Source organism: Vulpes lagopus, chromosome 6 (assembly GCF_018345385.1).
Source record: "Vulpes lagopus strain Blue_001 chromosome 6, ASM1834538v1, whole genome shotgun sequence".
Taxonomy (NCBI): Eukaryota; Metazoa; Chordata; class Mammalia; order Carnivora; family Canidae; genus Vulpes; species Vulpes lagopus.
Genome location: NC_054829.1, coordinates 20948000 through 20974656, shown reverse-complemented (window position 1 = coordinate 20974656; position 26657 = coordinate 20948000). Strand labels below are relative to the sequence as shown.

The following is a 26657-nucleotide window of genomic DNA, read 5'->3' as shown; positions in this document are numbered from 1 at the left end:
TTAGGTTGTTGGCCAAAACCAGTGCCATGCAGATGTAGGATTGAGGTCCCATTTCTTTCTTGGCTGTTCGCTGGGAGCCACCCTTAGCCCCTAGAGGACACTTTCTGGTCCTTGCATGTGGACCACTACATTTCAAAGACAATTAGTTTTGTTGAATCCTTCTCATACTTTTAATTTCTATGATCTCTTTTTCTGCCTCTCTGCTTTTAATGGCTCATGTGATTATATTGGGCCCACCTGGATAATGCAAGATAACCTTTTTATCTTAAACTCAGCTGATAATGATCTTACATCTCCAAAGTCCCTTTACAGTAGGACCTAGAGTAGTGTCTGATGGAATAATCAGAGGATGGGATCTTGGAGAGATGTCTTTAAAATTTTGCCTACCACCATCCGTATGATTTTTATATGACAGACTCTAACTCTGCTTAAACCTGGCTCTCGATCCCTTTGTAGCTGCTCCATAGCATCTCAGTGTGGCTAAAGAAAAACATTCGGTGTTCTAACAGGAACATTCTGAATTTGTGATGGCAAACTTCAAGTAGGACTCAGCACAGCCCAACAATCATTCTGTATTTCCCTAGGATGTATCAGCATACAGAAAGTGTTTAAAATATTGAGACTAATGAGGTCAATTATAGGGAGAATGTTGATAGAAAACAGAAGGGAGCTGATGACTGAGCCCCAAGGAAGTCCAATGTTTAGAGGTTAGGAAAAAGGAGAATCAAGCACAAGACACTGAAAAAGAATAGCCACAAGTTCAAGTACAAGAAAACCCAGGAGAATATAGTGATCCAGAAGATAAATAAAAAGGTGTCTTAAGAACAGGGAATTCATCAACTGTGTCAGATGCTGCCAAGAATTGGGAATTGTTCATTGGGTTTGGCATAGTGGAGGTCCATGATGACCTTGAGAAGTGGAACATCAGTAAATGGCAGGAGCAAAGCCGGACTGGGATGAGTTGAGGAGAAAATAGCCATTGGGGAAGTAAAGGTAGCAAGAATAGACAAATTTCTAAGGAATTTTGCTGTAAAGATGAGCACAGAAATGGGGCGATGCTGCAGGATTTCATAGGATTTAAGAGCAGAGAAAGATTGTTGGGGAAGCAGCAAGGGGCATTTGTATTGACTACTAGTTAGTTGGTGTGAAAACCCAAAAGAAGCCACTTAGAAAATTTTAATTTCCTCTTTTCACTGTTAATATTTTCAAATTACTGAACATTGAATGCATGGATGCTTCCTTAGGTCTGCATTAACAGACTGGTTCTAGCGCAGCATAGGGTAAGGAGGCTATAATACATTAAATTATAACTGAGAGCCATATATCTTTGCTACAACAAAGTCCAGGGATGATTTTTTTTTAGTGGAAGATATTTCTGCCTTTTTGTATGGTAATATTAGCAATGCAGTAAAGAAAGAAAAATGATGCAGAGGAGAAAGTATAATTGCAATTGAAAAGTCAGAACAGGCAAGAGGGGATGAGATTGAGTACATTCTGGGAGGTTGATATTAAACTAAAGCAAAGAATTAGGGGTACCTGAGTGGCTCAGTCAATTAAGCATCTTCCTTCAGCTCAGGTCAGGAACCCAGGGTCCTGGGATTGAGCTCAACATCCAGCTCCCTGCTTAGTGGAAAGTCTACTCCTCCCTCTCTCTCTGCCCTTCACCTTATTCATGCTCAAGTCTGCCCTCTCTCTGTCTTTCTCTCTCACTCAAATAAATAAATAAAATCTTAGAAAAGAAAAGCAAGGAGTTAAATAGGAGCAGGAGAGCCGAGTATATGTAAAAAAATGCAACAGATAGCTAGATTTCATAATGGGGAGATACTGCAGTTATCTTCTGGTTGCTTTGAGTCTTCCTCCCAGTGAAATAAGAATTGAAGTCATTATTTGGATGTAGAATATGAATAGAGTTCTGAGGATCAGAAAAACATGTGAAATGCCATCTGCAGCAGCCCAGTCAGGTTTCACTCCTACCATTTACTGATACTCTCAAGGTCACCATGGACCTCCACTATGCCAAACCCAGTGAACAATTCCCAATTCTTGGCAGCATCTGACACAGTTGATGAATTCCCTGTTCCTAAGACATCTTTTTTTATTTATCTTCTAAATCACTATATTCTCCTGGGTTTTCTCATACTAGAACTTGTGGCTATTCTTTTTCAGTGTATTGTGCTTGATTCTCCTTTTTCCTAACCTCTAAACATTGGACTTCCTCAGGACTCAGTCATCAGCTCCCTTCTGTTCTCTATCAACATTCTCTGAGCTCATTAGTCCTGGTGTTTTAAACATCTTCTATATGCTGATGGCTCCCAATTTTATATTTCTAGTTCTGACATATCCCTTGAGCATTAAACTCATTTACCAATTGCTTATTCAACATCTCTACTTGGTTGTCTAATAAGGTTCTCAAAATTAGCATGTCTAACATAAAACTCATGCTTTTCTCCATTTCCTCTCTCACCTCCCCACCACAATTCACTTCTCTGTTTCATCTTCATCAATGTTATAATTCACCTACCTGCTCAGATCAAAAATATATTAGTTAGGGTTATTCACAAAGTAAAACCAATAAGATATGTAAACATATAGGAAAAGAGATGTATTTTACACTTTTTTTTTTTATGAGAGAGAGAGAGAGAGAGAGGCAGAGACACAGGCAGAGGGACAAGCAGGCTCCATGCTGGGAGCCGAACACGGGACTCAATCCCGGGACTCCAGGATCGCACCCTGGGCCAAAGGCAGGCGCTAAACCACTGAGCCACTCAGATATCCCCAAGAGATGTATTTTAAAGAATTATTAGCTTAGGCAATTGTGAGGACTGGCAAGTCTAAAATCTGTAGGAAAGGCCAATTGACTAGAGACTCAGGGAGGGGTTAATGTTGCAACTTAAATCCAAATGCAGTCAAAAGGCAGAATTCCTTCTTCTCTGGGGGATCATAATCTTTGCACTTAAGGCCTTTAACTGATTACAGCATACCTATCCACATTATGAAGGGTAATCTGCTTTATTCAGAGTCTACTGATTTAAATGTTAATCACATTAATCATGTTAATGTTAATCTAAATTAAATTAAATGTTAACTTAAAAGGTATCTTCACTGCAACATCTAGCCAAGCTGACATAAAATTAACCATCACAGTCCACCCCTTGTCAACTTGACATCCTATGCATCTTCTTAAACCCTCCAAATAAAGGCCACAATAAGGTTATAATTCTAACATGATACAGATATCCTGTGTACAATCAAGGCACACTCGTATTTTCTCTAGAAAAGGATGCAAAATTCTTTGGTGATATTCACTTTTCTTCTTGATATCTTATAATTAAATACTGTGATGTGAAGTGAATATACCTTATGTTATATGGTAAAGAGAGAAAGGGAATAAACTCAAAGCTATATATGTATGTGTATATATATATATAATCATCTTGGTGACAATGCAGAAATTGTGTCCAATAATCCTCAAAAAGTCATTATTTTCAGTTCTCCCTCAGAGGAAGCCCATAGGCAGCAGCCATGTCACCCGCTGGAAATGGCATAAGTCCTGAAGCCCCACTTCCACAGGACTGGCAGGGGCACACTGCCATGTGGTTCAACCAGCTGGTGCCAAGAGATCTGCAGACACAAGGCCCAGCAAGCCAAAACATGTTGCATCACCCCACACCCGGCATGTAGACCTACACAGTCCATTGTAAAGTGTCCCACAGTAAGGTATCAGACCAAAGTACAAGCTGGAAGGGGCTTCAGCTTGGAAGAGTTGAGGGTGTCTGGCATCTACAAGAAGGCAGCACAGGTCATTGGGATCTCAGTGGATCAAAAAAGTAGAATAAGTCTATGAAATCCCTGCAGTCCAACATGCAGTAGTTAAAGGAGTACTGCTCCAAGTTCATTGTCTTCCCCAGGAAGCCCTTGGCCCCCAAAGAGGAAGACAACTCTGCTGAGGAACTCAAATTATCTACCCAGCTAACAAGACTGGTCATGCCCATAGGGAATGTCTATGAGAAGGAAAGAACCAGAGTCATTACAAAGGAGAAGAACTTTAAGGTCTTAGCATGGACAGTCCCAATGCCTGGCTCTTTGGCGTCCAGATAAAAAGGGCCACTACAGAAAGCTACAGAATAGGATGTTGAAAGGAAAAAAAAAAAAAGTGCCATTGGCAACTTGTAAAAAAAGTCATTATTTTCTTTTTTCAATGCACAGTCACCTCGGTAAAAGGCCATGCATTCCTTTGGAATAGACTGGGAGAAAGAAGAGTAGTATACATTTTTGGCAGTAGTGGGGTCCTTCCTAAAGGGGAACTGGCCTCCCTTTCACTCAGTTCAAGGGCTCTTGAGCCTTACACTGGCTCAAGTTCAGATAATTAATTAATTAGTTAATTTGTCAATTATCTCTGCTTTTATGATTCAAATTCAACTTTTCTTTCTTTGACCTAGAACTCTTTGTTTATACAAATAAAGTAATAATTTAGTAGACTTACCATGTATTTTACTCCTAAAAATATCATGATCAACTAGCCAATGCTGTAGCTCTCTGCACATCGTACTGTTCTGATTGCTGCTTTTATTATGCTGTCCATTATAGTGACCATGCCCAGCTTGCCTTTGGTGATTAAATAGCACCACTTGGCCTTTGCCATTTTGGGATTACTTTCATTGCATTTAGGTTTGCCAATTCAGTTCCAATTACATTTAGGTTTTCCAATTCAGTGACAGCTGTTCCCACTATAATTTCTGACCTACAGAGGAAAACAATCACAGAACTCTTCAAGAATGTTGGGCCTCCCCTCACAAGCTTACTGCTTATAGTCATATTGAAAAGTATGTCCTCTGTACCCTCCTAGGGCGGATGAGTAGATCTTAAGTAATAAGTCTATTCTAACATTCAAATCTCCCTAAGCTTCCGAATGTCTTCATCTATAGTTGATCAAGGAAGTTCTAGCATTTCAGTTTGTTTAGTGTAGGCCACTTGTTGGTTTGTATTTCAGGTAGCCAACCAACCAACCAGTTAGAGCTCTTTCTAATCTCCGAAACTGCAACATTAAATCCAGCTCTCTGCTTAGTGGACCCATATCAATAAATTCTGCTGATCCAATTTTATGGTCCTTCCACCACTATGCCACACCTTTAATATTGACTCCCACCCATATTTCCTGGATTTCTGTTTATATAAAATTGGAAAAATCATGTAGTTCTTGTGGAGTGTACTACATCTTTTTATGGGTCACATTTTGCACATCATCAGTAGGGGTCTACAGGAACGTTAGTCCGTGATGGATCTAGAAACAGAGTGGTGGGGAATGATTCTGAAGAGAATGAGCAGTGTCTTGCAAGGCAACTACCTCAGGAGAGGCCATTATAATTTCTTCAGGCACAGCAAGGTTAATCTCCTCAGATGAGGACGGAGTGTCTGCAGCTACTGGCAAAGAAGACTCATGGGAGTTAAAGGATTGAGTGCCCCCAGCTTTATCAGGATCTTCCCATATGTCCTCATTCCAATTTTCTGGATCTCATTCCTTCCCAATTTATGCCCTCACTTTAATAGCAGACACCCTGTGAGGTTGAAAATTCAATTTGCATTGTAATTCAACACTTGCAGGATGAGACTTTAAGTTTGGTTTCAGCAATCTCAGCTCTTTGACTACAGGTGATAAGGGTTTCTTTCAGGACAGACATAGAAACTTTTAGATCCTTTATGCAGCACATGAGCTGGGAATTTGATTCCTAAGCTCACTCTTCTATTTTCCTCACTTGGTCCAGTGTAATTAGGAGCAACTAGCCAATTTCATACTCATTATTTTGATAAAAATGTTCTAAAATATTAAATGTATGGTCACTCAGAAACTTGCCTCATAAGTATTTAATCAGGAGTATTTGATGGTGATACTTTGTGAATATTGTCATATCACACCACAGACTATCCATGTTCTCTTCACCAACGGAAGTAGCCATTAGTGCTTTTGAAAAAAGATTAGAGAAGCAACTCCAAATATTGGGCACCATGGTCTAGCCAAGTTGACACATTATATTAAGATTATGAAAACCTACAAGTCATCCTTGGTGTCTTTCACTCCTACCACATTAAGCCATCACCTCCACTTTCAGAGTATATCCTGCCTTTTATCACTTATCACATTCAATATTATTGCCATCCTGGTCCAGGCCATCATCTCTCACGTACACTCTTGAAATAGTCTTTTTTTGCTTTCTTTGCTTTCACTCTGCCTCCTATCCCACTGGCCCCCTACCCTCTGAGCCCATTATTTATGCAGCAACCAAAATGGTTTATTTAAGACATAAATTTAATCATTTCACTCGCTAGTCCCAAAACTCTAGTGGCCCCATCCAACTGAAAATAAAACTCAAACTCCATACTGTTGTTTACAACTCTATGTAGCCTGACCCTGCCTCTCTCTTTCTTTGATTTTATTTCCATATTCACTGGCATTTTTGCAAACTCCCTAATGCCCAATTGAAGGTATTTTTTTTTTTTTTGCTGGAAACCTGTCCCAGTGCTCTTGTGGCTCTATTCAGATCATTGCTCAGAAGTCACCTCTTCAAGTCCTTTCAGGATCACTCTTCTTAAATTAACTGTATTATACACTATTCTCTTACTCTGATTAACATTTCTTCATTACCCTTATCACCATATAGCCTATCATATAAGTATTTTTTAATGTCTGCCTTCCCAACTAGAATAAAATCTCCAAGAGGACAGGGGCTTGCATGCCTTATGTCCTGCCAAATCCCAAGACCCTAGAACTACATATAATGTGCAGTAATGCACAATCATATTTGTCTAATAAGTGGATGGTATTTATAGCAGTACCCTAAGGTTAGTACTCATAAGATCATCTAGATGGTTACATTTGATAATACACATATGACAAAGACTGCCAATTATCTTCTAATGTCAATTCTTCCTTCCTTCTTTCCTTAATGGAATCTACAATTTTTGTTTAGTCACATGGCCTCCTAAAATAAAGACTTCATTTCTGTCCCTTCCACATGGTCATGTTCAGCTAGTACTCATGCCTAGAATCAGGCTGCAACCTCTATTTTTCCTGCCACTTCTCATTGCTTCTAGACCACGGACCCCCACAGGTGAGTAAGCTTTGGACTTTGGTGAAAATGTGTAAGCAGGATCTGAGTGTTCTGCACACCAAGGAAATGTGCTTTCTGTGGGAGTGGAGAGCAGTGGGTAAAATACCGCCTGCCACTCATAAAAATAAATCAGAAGACAATATCAAGGAAGAACAGATAGTAAGAAGGTAGAGGAAAACATGACGACAGATGAACCATCAAGTGAGAAAAGTGGTCTAGAAATGACAATGAAAGTGTGATTGAACCAGACACTGATGCCTCTCAAGAAATGGGAGATGAAAATGTGGAGATAAACGAGGAAATGATGGATAAGGCAAATGAGAAAAAAAAAAAAAAGTGGCTGCCATTGATGCCCTAAATGATGGGGAACTACAGAAAGCCATTGACTTGTTCACAGGTGCAATCAAGCTAAATCCTTGCTTGGCCATTCTGTATGTGAAGAGAGCCATTATCTTCATCAAATTACAGAAGCCAAAAGCTGCCATCTGAGACTGACAGAGCTATTGAAATAAATCCTGATTCAGCTCAGCCTTTTGAGTGGCAAGGGAAAGCACACAGACTTCTAGGCCATTGGGAAGAAGCAGCACATGATCTTACCCATGCTTGTAAACCGGATTATGATGAAGATGCTTGTGCTTGCTGAAAGAAGTTCAACCAAGGGCCCTGAAAATTGCTGAACATGGGAAAATTATGAGCAAAAACGTGAAGAACAAGAGATTAAAAAAAAAAAAAAAAGAGTAGAAAGGGTTAAGAAGGCTTGGGAAGAACATGTGATAGCCTAGAGGGAGGAAGAAGCCTGAAGACAATTGGGAGCTCAGAATGGCTCTGTCCCAGGTAGCTTTCCTGGGGGAATGCCTAGCAATTTTCCTGAAGGAATGCCTAGAATGGGAGGGAGGATGCCTGGAATGGCATGTTTTCGTGGGCTCAATGAAATTCTTAATGATCCAGGGGTTCTTACACCCATGCAGGGTCTAGAAGTTATGGTGGCCTTCCAGCATGTGGCTTAGAAGCCAGCAAATAGGTCAAAATATAAAAGGTTATGAATCTCATTAGTAAACTGTCAGCCAAACGTCCTTCAAATAAAGTCCTTGCCGAAGGAAAAGCAGCTTTGATCACCTAATGGACATCACAATAACACAAACAAGTGTACCTCTGACCTCATGGAAAAAGCTAGAGTACTGTGAAGATAATCCCTACCTGCTCTGCCCCACGTGCAACTGAAACATTTTACAGTAGTTTGCTATTAGGGTTTTTATTTAGATGTTTTCCTAGTAGGAATTACAAACTTTAAACACTTTTTAACCTTAAAAATATCTAAAGACAATTTAAAAGAGTGTGTTAATTCCTTTTTAAAAAATTATTATTATTTTTTTGCTAATCATTTCAGGTTTTTTCCCCTTTGGATTCATTGCTCAAAGAAGATACTTCACTATGGAAGATTTATTGCTTCATTTCAGTGAAATAAAGGTGTATTGAGCAGGAGGCAAATATAACATTTAAATACATAAAGTTTGAGTTGAATATATGGTTTCTGAGGCATTTTGACTTGTCTTTTTAAATGTTTTATTTTTTAAACATGATTTATTTCCATTGAGAAATAAATATATATAAAACCATTGAGATTATCAATATTGCAGTAGGACCTGGATAGGTACTGTAAGTACTTGGCAGGGCAGCAGCAATCTTATTACTTTTGCATAGCATATACCCTTGTGCAGATACATTTAAATCTTGCACTGTGGTGAAGGGATGATCTTCATAATGCTACAATAGAGTTGAATTACTTAGCTGTGTTGCCTGATATAGAAAATAAATTTTTTTCCCATACACATGAAAAAGAGTCAATTTTTCACCATGCCTTTCAGTTAAGAATGATCATGTGACTAGTTCCAGCTGACATGGCATAAGCAATGTTCCACATGAAATTTCTGAGAAGATATCTTAAAAGAAGTGAGTGGAGAGGAGGAGTTTGCCTCTCTTTTGTTTCTTTGCTGACAGCAATTCAGATATGATGGATCTCCAGAAGCTGTAACATCTATCTTGAAGCATGAGATGACCTTCAGAATTGGGATTGACAATGGAGGATCACAAGATACAAAGAGCCTGGAGTTTTGCAATCAAGAGTGACATATTATGTCCAGACCGACTGCCTCTGAACTTCTTGAATATGAGGAAAAAGTAAACTACTTTCATTTTTAACTAATTGCCATTGTGAGCTTTTCTGTTTCTTGCAACCATATCTACTCCTAACAATTTTAACATGTAAATTGACCAAGACGAAATTTGGACCATAATAAACCCTCAATAAATATTATCTTTTACTTGGTACTATCATCATTGCTCTAATTTGTTTCTGTTTCTGTATCTCCTTGTTAGCACTGTTGTTGTTGTTAAATACTATGTACTGTACCAAATTTTAGGGATATGGACAGGAATAAGATAGAACTTTGAGTTAAAGGTCATTGTGGTTTGGGGAGGGTAGAAGGGTAGAAATAAAATTGCAATACAACATGAAATGTGCTTTAATGTTTTAATCAAAACATGCTATGGGAACGTAAAGGACAGCATAAGCCTTCTAGGAGGAGTAGAAGAAGATTCATTGCAGAAGACATAAATCTTGAAACAAGATGTAAATATGTGTAATGAACTATCATGAGGAGAGGGCAGAGAGAAAAACAAGAGGAATGACTGCATATGGGCTTCCCTATTTGGTGAGCAGAAGTAATGTGGATCTTACAAAAAGAGGGAGGGAGAGAGAGAGAGAGGTAGAGAGAGAGAGAGAGAGAGAGAGAAGGGGAGAGAAAAAAAATAAAAAGAGAAAAAAGGAGGGCATGTTTGCCTCTAAGAAAGCCAACCTTCTTATTGTACCCATTACTTAATTGTAAATTGAGGTCACTAAATTAAAAAAAAGAAAAAAAGACTAGAGGGCACCTGGATAGCTCAGTGGTTGAGCATCTGCCTTTGGCTCAGGTTGTGATCACCGGGTCCTGGGATTGAGTTCCACATCAGACTCCCTGTAGGGAGCCTGCTTCTCCTTTTGCCTGTGTATCTCTCCATGCCTCTCATGAAACAATAAATAAAATATTAAAAAAAAAGCTTTAGCACCAAAGAGTTTGATTACAAAATGAGTAATCTTAGAGAGCAAAGAGGTGATTTCCAGATGGAACGTATTAAATCAAGACTAGCAAAATAAATCATAATGACAATATCTTAGGTTGAACTCATTGAGGGATAGAGGTGGGGGAAGGAGGTGAGAGGAAAGAATATATAAACATATAAAATTAGAAAGGTATTCTGAGGGAAAGATAGCTAAGTAAGGTTCTTAAGGCAATAATTTTTAAAGTAGTTTCTAAAAATTACACTGTAAGTACTCCCCAGTCTATTCCTTATATTGACAAGCAATAAGGAGCTTAGGATAGTATTCATTTGACTTTCATTTTTCAGGGAAATTTCTGTATAAATTTCAAAATCCTCACCCTACATTTACTGTATGTTTTTTAGTGCAAGTCAGGGTAAGGGAAGGGGCACTAGGATAGTAAAACAAGGATGGACAGTTTGGGATTTCCTCCTTAAGACATCTTCACTGATATAACCTCAGTGCTCCTGCTGATTCCTAATTTGGACCTCGGGGTTCTTGACATTGTCCATTTAACCTCCTGAAACTAAGCTGACCTTAAATTTCCTCCTGAAATCTCCCATACCTCTAACACTAGATTTAGCATTTGCTCACAGCTTCTCTAATACGAGTCTTCATTTTTTTTATCTTAATCCTCTCTCCCATTAGCAAATTATTTTAAATGTAATTTTTAGCATGCCTTAAAGCCAAGTGCATTTCTATGCAAACAACACAGCTCTGAAAATAAAATGGAAATCTATCAAAAATTATTAGTTGATCTATAAAGTCTGATTTAGAGATTTTAAATGTCATGAATGACTGTACAATAAAAACAAAACAAAATGTGCAAAACAAACAAAAATACTCCACAAGGCAACACTTAAAGGAATTGATTTCTGGGACTGAAGAGGAAAGGAAAGATGACATTTGCTTAATATTAATCTATTGTAATCTATCCTTCACCTCAGCTTCCCTTGGACTCTAAAACAGCAACCCTTTTTTACTGACCATATAATTCAAATCTTTCTTTGGAGAAATTCGCAATAGTTGGTAATCGCATACATTCAAAAACATCTCATTTTATGCCCCCCAAAAGCATGATTTACTTTGAATGATAAATATGGCTATGAAATGGAGTGTTTCCGGCATTCACAGATCAAATGTAACTGGGGAGAGATAACTCAGATGCATCCTGATGTTTTATACTTCTATGCACTAATATTTGCTTCACACCATATGTCACAGTAACACAAAAATGTGATAAAGTAGAACAGCCCAGTGGTTTTCTCTTCCAACATCTGGTCTTCTGAGGAAGTCTAGCACTTTAGAGATTCATGTTTAAATCCCCAGATAGGTGAGATAATCAAATGCCTTGGTGAGAGGAAGCAAAGAGAGTGCTGGAAAGTCTTCCTATTATCAAATTGGCATCGGTAAATACTATGATAATCTCAATTGATTTGAACAAACAGACCTAGTAGTCCAGTGGACCCTCCCTGAAAAGCCACACACAAAGTCCATTCCCAGAGCAGTAAAGAGAACCAGATGTCAGCCTTTTAAATGGTGGCCATTCGTCAAGCCTTCTGACTCTTCATTTTGTTCAAAGCAGTCAGCTCTAGAGGGGACCACAGCTACCTAAGGAACAATGGCAAAATCATCTTCCTAAAGCTGGCTTGGCCAGTCTCCACAGAAAAAGACCAAGATCATATCAGCTAAACTGATGGAATTTGCAACACATGCTGTGTCTCCAATCCTTTAAAAAAAATAAACACAAAAAACAACTACAACAAAAAGAAACAATGGGGAAAATATGCTTTCATATTTCTTACTCCCATGCAGGAATAAATTAGCTATATTTATTCTCTTCATTTCCACATGCTTCTTGTTCTTCATGTGGGCACAATATGGCTACCATCCCTACTATTTCATAGCATCACTGAGTTCCCAAATGGCCACTTTGTAAGTGAAACTTCACATATCCTTTCTATCTTTATTTTGTATCACCACAGCATTTAAGATTGTTGGCTGCTCTCTCTTTGGAAGAGTTTTTGCTGTGTGAAATAGCCACCTCTCTGCTTTTCTAATAGCTCTCTTTAAATCTGTTTTTATTATTATTATTATTTATTTTTTCTAGACACTCAAATTTTGATGTTTAGCAAACCTTGATCTTAGGCTTTCTTTCTGTCTATATCTCTTTCTGGATGATCTAAGTATCAGAACTCCAAGTCCTAATCATCTGTACGCTGCTTGTGCTAGTCTTCTCTTTGGCTCTTTGGATCTGTTGTTCACTCTTCTCTATCCTGTTCTATGCTACGGGAAGCTGATGTCTATGAACTGTGTCATCAGTTCTTCAGTTGGTGGTTTGCTTTTGTCAAGGAAGATACCAGCAGGAAATTAGATACCAGGAGGAAAGAGGTAAGACACTTTTATTTTTCTGGCTCCTTCCTTGCCAGGCTATGAGTTAGCAGTGGTTGCATTTCTCTACTAGAGACCATTCCTGCTAGGCAGCTTTCTTCTATAGCTACAGGTCTTAGAAATTCTAGTAGTTTCTCCTTTCTCGTTCCTTCAAAGCTAGAGGCAGTAGCAGCTTTCAGCTGTTGCCCATTCTAGAGTACTTCTCTACTCGTGCTGTGTTCACGAATCCAGTCAACAACTTTGTAAATAGTTCATTCATTAAGGTCTTTTCTAGTGAACTCTTTCAAAGATGCCATCTATCTGCTGCCAAAACCCTTACCCACACTCTGAAATTTCCCTAATCTGTATCTCAAGTTCATCTTTCCTGCCTGAGATCAAGATCCGTAAACCTGACTATGGTGCCCATTTGGATTTTTCTGGAGTATTTAAATATTAATATGGGCAGCAAGGAACACAGCAGTTTCTCCTCCTCTTTCTGTATATTTCTCTTTTCAGCAAATGACATTGCTGTTTGAAAAACACAGTTTTTCAAGCCAGAAACATTGAAGTTACCTTTAACCCCCTCTCTTTGCTTCAATTCCATGTTTCCAATGAAATACTAAGTGTCACTGAGTCTGTTCTAAGTATTTCTTGAACCCATCCATTCTCACTGCTTTTATGCTAAACTAAACTAACCTCCACTCCTGTCTGGTTTTCTCTATGATACATTTTCCATAGGGAAGCCAGAGTAATCTTTCCAAAAGGCAAATTTCATTATATCAAAACTCTATTTATAAACCCTTAAAACAGGGACGTCTGGGTGGCTCAGCAGTTGAGCGTCTGCCTTTGGCTCAGGGCATGACCCCGGGATCCGGAATCAAGTATCGGGCTCCTTGTGTGGAGCCTGCTTCCTTACCACAGTTATATTACCTACCAACTAACTACCTACCTGATCCATGCTGCAATATAACATTTATTACACTTTATTATAATTTGTTACTTAAATTTCACTTGCTTCCACTTGAGTGAGGTCCATAGATTAGGTGTTAGAATTGACTTGTGTTTCTCTAAAATTTACATTCTGAAGTTCTAATTCCCAAGTAGCTCAGAATGTGATTTTATTTGGAAATAGGTTCGTTACATATGTAATTAATTAAGATGAGGTCATCTTGGAGTAAGGTAAGTCTCTAATCCTTATAAAAAGTGGAATTTGGACACAAACTCAGATACGTGTACAGGGAAAGTGATATAAAGAAACATTGGGAGAAGATGTTTGTCTGTAGCCAAGAAAAGAAGCCCGGAACAGATCCTTCCCTCATAGCCCTTAGAAGGAATTAATGTGTCAATACCTTCATTTTATACTTCTAGCCTCCAAAACTATAAGACTATCAATTTCTGTTGTTTAAGCCACCCAACTGTGATACATTTTTACAGCAGCTCTAGCAAACTAATACATTAGGGACCATGTCCGTCTTAATTATTGTGGTACCCCAAGTCTCTGACAGTGTCTCAAACATATACAGTGAGTATTCTATAAATATTTATTAAATGATTTAATGAATTCCTGTAACTACTGTGAAGTAAAATTACATATTAAGCAGGTAGGTCAGACCAATTTGATGGAGCTTAATTACTAAAGTATCAAGAATATCTCATTAAAACCTTAAGGACAAATTAAAAATTTAAGGACAATGCTTTAGTTAAGCCCCATCGGATTCAATATTAATTAATCAAGCAGGAAAATAGAGTAAGTTTTTCGCCAGAAAAAGAAAAAAATGCTGAGAGTCATTACTCAGCTAATGTAATAAACTAATTTTTGAAATACTATATCAAGTAAAATGAAATAAAATAAAATTCCATATTAGCTTTACCTTATTCCATTCACAAGCCCTTTAGATTTTACTTATCTAAATAACAGAGAGTTGTTATAGTCAATAAGGACTTAAGCATTGAGGATGGAAGAGTTTGAATAGGTCCTTTGTCATTTTTACTTATATCTGAGGCACCAGGCAAAGAAGGTTATTTAGTTGCTACTTTTTGAGTTTATCTTTTCCTAAGTCAATCCTGAGAGTTTCAACACCCTCAACAGAGTACTTAAGGGCTGAAGTTCAGAAACCCTGTTAAAATTTCATGAACCTGAATCAAATATATTGGTTCATTCAGCTTTCCTTGGTGCTCCTAAGGCATGGCATGTGGATTTCTTAATGAATAGTGAACTCTGTAAGTTTGTATGTATTCTAAAAAGCATATCTCTTAACCAGATATCACCTTAATATCTGGAGCTAATCTCTTTTCAAGATATTAGCTAATATCTTGGAAATCAGAGCCTCCTTGGTATTTGGGGCACCACAGGTTGGCATTTAACAAATGAAATAGTCCTCTTTAATTATATAAAGACTAGTCATGATGATAAGTTGTGAATACAATTTGAATTAAATTATATTCTGAATGGTAAAGTCTAGAAAAATCAGCAGCCTCATAAAACTCATTAGTATTGACTTTGTACTTGGTGACATCAATGATCTCTTCCAATTTTTATTCAAGTATAAAGTCACATACATGACATTGGTACATCTCTTATGAAATGTCATCAAGCTTCTGCCTTCAAATAATGGAGAGCACTTTAGCCACTTTTACTAGCATTTCTTTCTTATTAACTGCTATTTTGTACATCCAAAGCACAAATCAAGCCATTAAATGAATTTGATGTTTACCATGTCATACTAATATGACTCTATAACCCCAGTCAAGTGCTCCATGAAGAGAAGCTAAATGATCAGAACATTGCATTTTCCTTAAATAATGAATCTGTTCACACCATGTGGCCAACTCTCAAGCAGAGAAGTCCTCACTCACTGGCATATTCTTGGCCTATATCCTAAACTCTGCCACCTCAGATGAACTGGAATTCTTTGTCCTAATATGTTATTTGAATCGTCATTTTCTTGAGCACCGCAGGCTCCTGTTCTAATGACTAACAATGCTTTTCTGCCATTGCATTTGGCTTCTATCCCCAGCTATGCATTGTACATGGCCCCTCATATGGTATCACCCTTCCTCTAGCCATGCAGATTTACTCTTACCTGGAGCAATTGAGATCCCTACACCCATCACACTATTAGCCATGTAGCCAGAGACTTCTGCAGCCTGGGAAATGGGAAATTAGATGATAATGAAAGATGTATAATTTTCCTTTGTTACTAATCCAGAGCTCCCTTCTCTATATCCATGGATGCTTAGAATCTTGGTTCACAAACTCATGGAGATATGTTGGTGCCATGATGGTTGCTTCATGGACTTCTACCTGAATTAGAATGTGTAATTTAAAAAAGTTTATAAATGTTTTAGAATGTTTCTTCCATCTTCAAAATATTTTATAATCCCCCTGTTTCAGTCTTCTATCATCATAGCAGTTAGAAGATTGATTAGTACCACTGCTACCTGGAACATGAATTTAGAGATAATTTTCCTTGAAAAGCTTCCCATTTAATCCTTGTTTGAGCCAATAGAAATCTGGTTTCCTATTACTTGCAGGTAAATGATTTCTAACAAGTCATTTAATTCAATCTCTCATATCAAAGAACCTCTTACCCTATCTTAAGATTTTAAGAATTTGGTGAAGGAGATAAAGGCAAAGAAGAAGAACAGAAAAGGAATTTAAATGGCTAATTGGAAATTTCTTGTGTCTCTGAAACTCCAGGGCCAGTTTAACAGACTTTATTCAATATGAAATAAAATTATTATTTTTAAAGATTCTTGAATATTCTTAATTCTGGGCATTTGGAATTTAAAAAATAAATCCAAAGAATAAGTTGTTTTTGAGTTTTGATATGAATTAGCAGAAAAGAAACTCTGATACTGACCTAAGTTATTTACAAAATATTTAAGTATCAATTAAAATGGAGCACATAAGGATGTTTATTCTATTTTTTAAAAGAAATATTTTAGCTTATTAATCTTTCTAACCAAAAATATTCATAATTATCTCTAAAAGAAAGGATGAGGTTATTATTAATCATTATGTTTAGAAGAATTTGAAAGAGAAAACATTTTCTAGTGGAGCAAATTCTTCAAAATGCAGGTAAATATGATCTAGCAAAAACATTGTGAACTCAGGCCTTTTAAAAATACATATGTATAATTTAATATTTACCTTTTAATAAAATATTGAATGTCAGAATGACAAAATGTAACTGCAGTTCCTCATTAGAGGAAGAAAGATCACATCTTTCCTTTCGATTGACGTTGGAATAATTATACAATAGTGCATAGATCAATAGTACACTATATTCATATGCCTTGATAGAATATGAAACCCTAAAAGTTTGTTCATAGTTTGGTTGGTCAACATTTCTCTCAGTTTTATAGAAAAAGGCACAAAAAACACAAGCAATTTTCTGTCTTCCATGTTGGCTTCCAATATAACATCTGCATGGAGCCTGCAGGGAAACTTGGGAATTGGAACTCTTTTTCAATTAGTAAAGGAAAATCAAAGAGAATTTCCAGTAGTGACTCAATTAATCCATGTACAGCAGGGAGTAACAACCTAATAGTTGGAATAAGAAATGGTGGGAGGATGCCTAAAATACATTTCTAATTCCAAAGCTGGAAAACTGAGTGGCCTAAGGCAATTCTACCTGCCTGGCGGTCCTTCACATTTCCCCATTGATTAAAAATAAACAAGTAAAATTTAATTTAGTTCCATCATGTAGCAAGTGTTTGGAATATTTACGTGCTCTAGTAGCAGTGTTCATAGAGCAGTGCAAAGAAGGGTCCAAAAGACTGATGAGGCTATTAATTGCTAGTTATGTCCTACATTAAGTTTGTACACCTCAGGTCTTCTTTGATGTCAAGAATATTTTCACATTTGTCTTAATTTTCAGATATTCTACTTTTCTGGATGGGGAGATATTTATCAGTGTAACTGAGGCAGTTTTGATAGAAGCAGTTTCAGTTTTAAATCTCTCTTGAGAGGCTCTCATATCTTGTAGGTTCACCTAGGCTGATTCCAAGGAAGTCTCTTGAGTAACTATCCTTGGGCTATGCACATGCATTTTAGCTTCTAGCTGAGACTCCACTGAGTTAACAGTTTGTTAAAATTGTTTTTAGAAATATGTTCCTGAGTGGCAAAGCTCCAAATAACATCTAAATTATCATTTGTGAGCATGAACGGGAGTGTGGCTGTCTCCACCTCATCCCCCACAGGCCAAGGCCCGCCCTGACAAAGCACAGGGTGAAGCTCTCATCTCAGAGGAAAGACACAATACCTCCAGCAGCTTCATCCCAGCGGCAATATGGCAACAGAGCTCCAGGGTAGACAGCTCATTAGGACAGTGGAGTTTTGCTTGCCTTCTCTTGACTGATGAAACAATACCCATCTTTTCTTTTTCCAATCAAAATGCAGGTTAAATTTCATCATGCACTACAGGTGTTTTGAAAGTGCAAACTGGCTCAAAAAAAAAAAAAACTACTGAGTACTATTATTAGTTTATAATCATTGCTATGTAGAAAAGAGTCATGCTAATATTTTGGTTTTGATTCTTCACACATACTCTTTTCTCTGTTTGGAACGTCTTTTCTCTTTTCAACTTAGGTAAAGCCCAATCCTTAAGGAAGAAAGCTTTCCTTGGGAACCTTGTGCCTTCCCCAGGTAATCTGAGTGCCCATCTATGTGGCACTTGTGTGACTCTTATATCATAGTACTTTTCCCACCCTAATACAATGTTTGGGTCACTCTCTAGATCATTAGACTGCAACCTCCCTGAAGTAGAGGACAGATGGCATCACCTTAGTATTTGCAGGGTCTTTAAGCACAATTCCTATCACATTTATTCAAAAAGTTTGTTTATTGAATAAATGTACCTAGTGCTGTCCAACAATCAATGCTCTCAGTGAGTAACATAATTTAGATTTACATATCCTATGTAATTACTGCAGAACTTCCAACACACACTTGGACATAGATAATGGATTATCTTTAAGCTCTTATTTTTCTCAGACTGTTCTCTGACTTAAATGTGCTTTCTTATAACCATAATTCATTCTCATTTATCTTTTTTTTACTTTGTTTTTTTTATTAGACTTTGAAAAGAGGGATTGTGCCCTGCTTTCTCTAGCTAACAGATACAAGTAAATACTTTTTGAGTAAATAAACAACCAAATATGAAAAGGTAACTGATGATGCCCATAGCTAAGTAGAAGTCATGGCTATTGAGGATTGACTCAATAGCTAAAGAGTTAAACAACTAGAGGTGATAATGGGAGTTAAGAAGGGACAATAGGGTTGGAGCTAGGATAGGGAGAGTTTAGGAAACTAATAATAAAACCCTTCCACAGACTAAATAACACTATCCACAGTCAAGATAAAAGAAATTATCTCCTATATAAGATATTGCCATAGAAATAGGAGATGTGATCCTACAGTGTGGAAGGGTTAAAACTTTATCAATGAAAAATCTTTTTTATTAGGCTTAGAATTAGAAAAACAATCTTGAGTTATACCAATGCAGAGAATGGAATAGGGCCAGTGTAGTACGGACCTGTAACAGGCAACTTTCCAAAGAAAAGGTCATGTTGCTTCCACATAGCGCTAAAGGGAAGTTATGGGGCCACAATCAATTCCAGCCATAGCCAGCTACCAGAGTATTACAGGGAAATAAGCCTGGAAAACCCCTTTTCCTCCAAATAGGTATGTTCATTTCCAAGTGACTTGGCTTCTTTTTCAATTCTGGCCCATTGCCTGTTAGAAAAGAAAATCATTTCAGAGGTCTAAAGCACCCAGTCCAGATGCTTAGACAGTTCTGGCATGCTTCATCATTTCATCAAAGCACCCAGACATCAGAGTATTGTACTGCACCAACTGGAGACCAGCCTTTTATCCTGATGCTTATGTGTTCTTAGGATATACAAACACTTGGAAACCACTGAGGGGAATTACTAGCCAAGGTACCACATCATGCAGCCAGCCATGATTACCAATAGAGCCCTACTGACACAAGAAAAAAAAAAAAGAAAAGGTGACTCAACTGTGAAAGTCACTTCCCATTCAATTGTTGCCAGCCCCAAAGTTCAATTACATAGATCTAAGTTAACAGTAATACATACAAATGTACACCATTCAGTTAAAACTGAGGAACCACATGATTTAGCATTAAGCCTGGCAAATAACTAGAAATAGTTTTTCTTTCTTCCCCTTTTTCCAGTTGGCCGACAGGTATAATAAGCTGACTGAGTCTACAATCAGCTCTATCAGAAAGTATGGATAAAAGAGCAAAAGGCAGCAAGATTTTCTGTGTCTAGCCTACAGAGCATCTCCTGGGAAATCTGCAGAGGTGGAAAACATTTTTCAGAATTACTTCAATATACTACCTGTTCATTGGAGGTTCTTATAGTGATTAAAATGTACTAATTAAGTTTCCTATCCACCTTCGGGATTGGGACTGGTCATTAAAGCAGGTCATTAAAGCAGGCTCGTAAGAGATAGCAAAGCATTTGTTACCTATGCTAGTACTGACCCAACACTCATGTATAGAGCCCTTGTGTCACCATATTTTTTCCCTATAGTCTGTATAGCCAGAAAGAAATCAAGCCAGGCTTATATTCAGGCACCTGCATCTGTTCTTTAAAATTTCAGGGATATGGTAAAGCCTATGATATGTGAGGGATAAGAGGACATGGATTGGCAGAAAGGGAGCATGAAAACTAAGGAGAAATGGGAAAGTAGGAATAGCTCATGGCCTTTCTTACTGACTGGTTTTTAATAATGATGGCAGTGAACAAACTGTCCAGGTAGTGTACTCCAGCATTCTTAATGAAGAGAGTAATTAATATGGTTCATTCTTCATAGGTATTTAAAAAAACTGCTAGATTTCAGGAAGTCAAAATGTTTGTTAGTTTTTCTCCTGTCTCAAAAAACATCTCTAAATGGATGATTTCCTTGTGTGTGCCTCAATTTAATCTCAATATTGTTATATGGGCATTGCCTGTTAAAATGCTTCCTCACTCTCTGATGGATTTTGGAGATACTATATAGATGGTCCTCATCTCCATGAGTCCTCTAGCCTGTTTTTTGAGTATCCACATCACATTATCTATGCCTGCTGCATTCTTACAGGACCCTTCATCCTATAGGACTGCACTCCTGCTTGAGATCACATTGGGCACCAGCTCTTGCTGGCCCTTCGATCAGGGATGGACTCCTCATCTAACAAGAAGGATATGAAAAGTTTCCTGAGGAAAAAAGGAAAGAGCTTTGGCATTAAAGTCTTTTTTTTTTTTTACCCCCTTGAATATAATCCAGATTGTTTAACCAATTTTGGTTATTATCTGTTTCTGCAACATGCAGTCCTTGTAGATCTGTATGATCACTCAACTCCATTTCTGACCACCTGGAGCATAGGTTCTGGTTCTAGACAACCTGGATTTAATTTAACCCTAATCCTAACTCCATTTTATGATCTCGGATAAATCACTTAATCTCTCTATGTCTCAGTTTTGCATCTACAAAATGCGAAAGAAGAAGTCAGAGGTAAGAAGCTATTTTTACTTCATAGAGTTGGTATGAGAATTAGGCTTTCTGGTTTTCCACAAGCCTCACATTCATTTTGTCATAGGGCTAAATTCTTGCCTTATGTGCCTGATTCCCAAAGGTATTTGAATTTATAGTTAAGTATTTGCAGAGTCCTCATTTGCCTACTGTAAACCTACATTGAAAAGAAATTTAATTTTTAAAAATAATAAATAAAAAAACCTACATTGAAGAAACAAGTACTGTCACAGGAGATGTTAATACTAAATAAATAATGGGACGCCTGGGTGGCTTGGTGGTTGAGCATCTGCCTTCAGCTCAGGGCGTGATCCTAGCATCTGGGAACAGTCCCACATTGGGCTCCCTGCAAGGAGCCTGCTTCTCCCTCTGCCTATGTCTCTGCCTCTCTCTGTGTGTGTCTCTCATAAATAAATAAATAAATGAATAGTTTAAAAAATACTAAATAAATAACTGGTAGAAATATCATACCTAGAGATTCTTCTCTACACATATATTGTGAGACATTTGGAACCCAAACCACCAGATAAATCACTGCCCCTCTGTGCCCAGCAAGGGAAGCAACAAAAAAAGCAAAGCTGGCCCTAGGGGAACTTGTAAGTCAATTACTCCAATGAATGTGATAACACATGATCTATTTAAGGATCATAAAGACTACTTGATTTAAAAGAAGTTTCATATTTGACTGTATGACTATTGGGAGTTCAAGGTGAAGAGGGCCAATGTGAGCTTCAGCAGGCAAGAAGTCTCATGGCCTTGCTCAAGTGTGGTAGCAAAAGAGGAAGGAAGATAAAGTGCTCTCATCTGAACAAGAATGGGGAGGTCAAGGGCAATATAAATAGTTGTGCAACTTTTGGTCTAATTAAACTTTTGCTTTGTAAAAAACTTTCTAAAGCTTGCATGTTCTAAATTTATTTGGAGAGGACACACAGAGACACACACACATTACAACAAAACATTTTAGTTCTTGTTGACAGATCCATCAAATATCATTACAAAAAAACAAACACTAAAAACCCCTAAAGTCGAAAGGCTCCACTAATGACTGGAGGCAGATCTATTTTCAGGGTCATCATAGAATATGACTTTTTGTTTGTTTGTTTGTTTTAACTGGCTGATGCTTTACAGATTCATTTATAATTTTCTGCTGCCTCTTTTTCATCTCTTTGGTGTTTCTGCTTTCAGAGTTCTCCTACCTTTTATCAGTCAAGCACTAGATCTCCCCACCCTCACCTTTAATGTGTATTTTGCAAGCTAAAAAGATTCACTTCAAAGAGCTGTAAATCTTCTAACAAGTCATCAATAAAACCATTAAATAATTTAGTAACTAATGGAGTTGATCCTGATGGCCCTGCACTGAATGGCTTCACTTTCCTCTCAAGCCCCTTCCTGCCCCTTTGCCCATTTGCCATTCCACACTGTCACAGGTTGCTATTTACCAATGATTTTTACATAGAAATCTGTCAACATATGTTTGATCCATATGCTAATATACTTACAGAACAGACATTTTGAAATCGACTTGTAAAAACTAAAGAGAAGAAGAAAACCAGGGAGAGCTTTTTACTGTTAGATTAAAAGAGACTGGAAGATTAATTCCTTAGGGTATACAGCAATATAGAAGACTATATAGATTTATGGATGCCTCTTAGGCATTATTTTATGAGACAGGCCCCTGAAATATTCAAGAAATATATATTTTGCTGAATTCCTTGCTACTTTATCTCCTTCCTCTTTTTACTTCCTTTCCTTTCCACTATTTATAGGACTATAGCTCTCTCAACCTGGAACCCTCCTTGGAAGAGACATTCATGATTTATTTTGTGGATTTATAAAAGTGCCTATTTTTTGTAGCATCTACGGGTATCTCCTGCTTTCCAAAAGTTGGTATTATACCACTTTGTTCTTACAAAAGACCTGTGTTAGTACCTGTTTTCACTAACCAAAAGATATCCGAAGATCATTTTTGCTTTTATGAAAACAGCTGTTACTGTAGTAATGGAGAAAGTGGAGAATATGCTTGCCAATGTTTCATAGGAATGCTTTTGAATAGTAGGGGAAACCTGGTATTCATTGAATTTTGAAACTGAACATAAATTATGTAGCATCACAATGGGTGGTCGCCACTGGGCACAAACAAATCTGGCAAGCTATTGAAAATGGGGAAACATATCAAATAGCCAATAGTGAAACCAAATAAATGTGCTATGCATTAGAACCCCATAAAGACAAGTTTCAATGGTAACTGGAGGTAAACCTTTTGTAAAAAATTTTTTCAAGTACCACTGTTATGGATGAGAGAGTCTGCATTGTGTGAATGGGTAGAAACTAGACCTGAGCAATGGAAGGTATGCCCTGAGGCAGAGTCCCAAGTCCTTGAAGGGAAATGATAGAGACTCAAACTGTAGGCAAGGATGGTAATTAAAAAAAAAAAAAAAAAAAAAAACTACACATTAAAAGCCCAGGAGTACAACATCTTGACTTTGTGGCTTCCAAGACCTTGGGGTCTTGGTCAACCAAAGAGCAACAGGAGCAGACAGGACTCTCCTCTTCCACCCCTGCCCCAAGGTAACCACTACATTCATTGTAAAATATTTGCATTGTGGCTACAGCTTCCCCAGCCCCCACCCCCATGGAAGAGGAGTCTTTGACCCTATAAGGTTTGCACTGGAACCATTCCAGCAGCTTTTCCTCCATTGCTCAGGTCTAGTTTCTACTTAACACCACCATGTCTTTTAAGTGGCTATGAATATTTAAATTCCCAGGATAACTTAAATAAGATAAAGATCAATGTATCTCTCAGAAATGTGAGGAATTGTAACAATCATATGTTTTACACCATATGGAAAGAGGAGCACTGTCTAGTTCATTGCAGGTGCAAAAGGCAGACATTCCAGAAAAATATACAGAAATTTTGGCTTTCCAGTCAGGTGGGAATGTGACAAAATTTGCTCTCTGATGTGAACAACTGGAAAATTAGGCAAAATATATAAAACACCTGTTTTTAGACACTGGACCACAGGCAGCACCAGACTGTGATTTCTGGGAGAAGGAAAACAAATCAGGTTTTCTGCTTAGAATCATATCCTAGAGTTTGATGGAGAGCAAAGGAACCCAAACAGACAGATCTTGGTGTTTTTATTGCATCACAGAGATGGAGGTCAGAGCACAGGGTAGCTAGAATTGTGGATGAGAACCAGAGAGAAGTGAACTACATAGAAACAAAGCTTCAGAAGTCTGCACCACGTAACCATGGAAGCTGCTATTGAATATTTAGCTACACATGCATAAAATAAAAATCTATAAACCAGACAAAGAATTCTCAGGGTAAACGATAATCAGAGTTCAAACAAAGCTGCAGGACATTTAAATTCCAATCAGCCAGAATGGGGCATTCAGTAACAGGGTAAAACTTGGCCTATAGGAAAAACCACCATAGACTATTAATAAAAATGCTTACATGGTAGAGTTAATCTTTAAGTAACTTTAAAGCCTGACAAAACATTACTTAACATTCTTTGTAAGAAGACAAAAAAAGTAAGAACCTAAATAATATAAACTTGATAGTGTCTAACATCCAAACAAAAAATTACTAACCACGAAAAATGAAGGAGAATGTGATCAAGAATCAGGTGAAAAATCAGTCAATAGAAATAGACCAAAGATGTGACAGAAATAAAAAATTATCAGAAAGGCTTTAACACTACTTTTATGAATATGTTCACTATGTTTAAGAGTTAAACAAAGAATATGAATATAGTGTGAAGGGAAAGGAAAAATAATAGAAGGTTCTAAGTGGAAATTTCAATGATGAAAAATAAAATACCTGAATGAAAAATTCAGTGGATGGGAATAACAGTTGATTAGATTAATGCACAAGTAAAGATCAATGAACTTGAAGACATTGTATTAGAAACAATTAACCTGAAACACAAAGGAAAGATTAAGCAATGAACACAGCATTCGTGACCAATAAGATAATGCCAAGTAGTCCAGTATATGTATATATGGAGTCCCAGAAAGATGGGAAAAGTGTGTATGGGAAGTAAAGAAATAACACCCTCAAATTTTCTAAATGTGATGAAAGCTAAATCTACAGATCCACTGAATTCATTGGACCCTATGCAGGATACACACACATAAACACAAACACAGACACACGTGCATACACACACAAATATACACAACCAGACCGAGATACATCATAAATTCATTCCTGAAAATCATGTTAATGAAATCTTAAATCTGCCAGAAGAAGAAAGACATGGCACACACAGAGGAATGAAGAAAACAATTACTACAGACATCTTGGAAGAAATAGGACAAACCAAAAGAAAATGAAAAACCACCTTAAAAGTGGTGGGAAAATATTTACCAAATCAGCATTCTAAACGTAGCGAAAACATCTTTAAACATGAAGGCATACTAAAGACATATTCAGACAAATAAAAGCTGAGAGAAATTTGTTGCCAGCATTCCTGGATGTTAAGAAATGATAAGGAAGTTTTTTTGAGCTAAAGCAAAATGATTCCAGATGGGAACTTAGATCTAAAAAACAGAATTAAAGGTAGCAGAATGACAAAAATGTGGCAAGTATGTTAGGCTTTTGATCTCATGTTCAACTTTATTTAAGAACTATTGATTTTTTTAAAGCTAAAATGATAACAACAAAAGGTAGGGTTTTTAAATGTAGTACTAAAATCTTTCACAACTCTTGTAATGAGGAGAGGGGAATGGAAATATACTGTTCTAAGTCTCCTCTCCTTGGTTCTATGTGAAGTAGCATTATGTTATTAAACTAGACTGAGGGAAGTAAAAGATACATATTACAAGACCTGGAGCAATTTGTGTGCTAAAGGAAGCACACAAATAAAAATGAAACAGTGATGTATCTAATAAAACAAGAAAGGACAAATACTCTCAATCATTCTCTCCATGGTATCAATTCTTCAGATGACCTGAGCTTTCCCCCTCTGCTACTGACTGAAGTAATAGAAAATCATCTGTGGGTTAAGACCCAGTGTGGTAAGAAGTGAGACAGACAATGCTTTTAGATTGAAAATCCATGATGTTCTAAACACAAAAGCATCTGCAAGGAAAAACTTCCATTAAGGATCAGCCTAACAAAGTAAGTGAAATTTGTTTTTTGTCTTTGTTTTTAAAAGTATAGAGAAGCTGTTGCAACAAAATAATTTAAAAAACTCACACACAAAAACACTTCCTATTGCACTCCTATCTATCCTCCAGAGCCCTCACACAATTCCCCTTATGGCCTTTCAGTCCCTTCATCCAGAGGGGCACCCATTCATTGAACAAAGTTTTTAAGCTTCCACTATTTACCATACAAGATATTTATTGGGAGGTCTTTTCCCTTTTCTGTAATGTAGTCACTTTCCATCAATTCCTCAAGCTCAATTTCAAATGTATTCTCTTTTCTCCGGTCTCAAGAATCTTCCCCTAAAAAAATCTTTTTCAGAAGTCCATAATCTATTGTCCCTTT

At 37.3% G+C, this 26657-nt stretch overlaps 2 pseudogenes; both read left to right on the top strand.

The window, feature by feature from the left end:
• The first annotated feature begins 3522 nt into the window (after window positions 1-3522).
• Window positions 3523-4173, top strand: LOC121492504 (annotated as a pseudogene).
• Window positions 4174-5275: 1102 nt separating this feature from the next.
• On the top strand, window positions 5276-8226 carry LOC121492503 (annotated as a pseudogene).
• Window positions 8227-26657: the final 18431 nt, after the last annotated feature.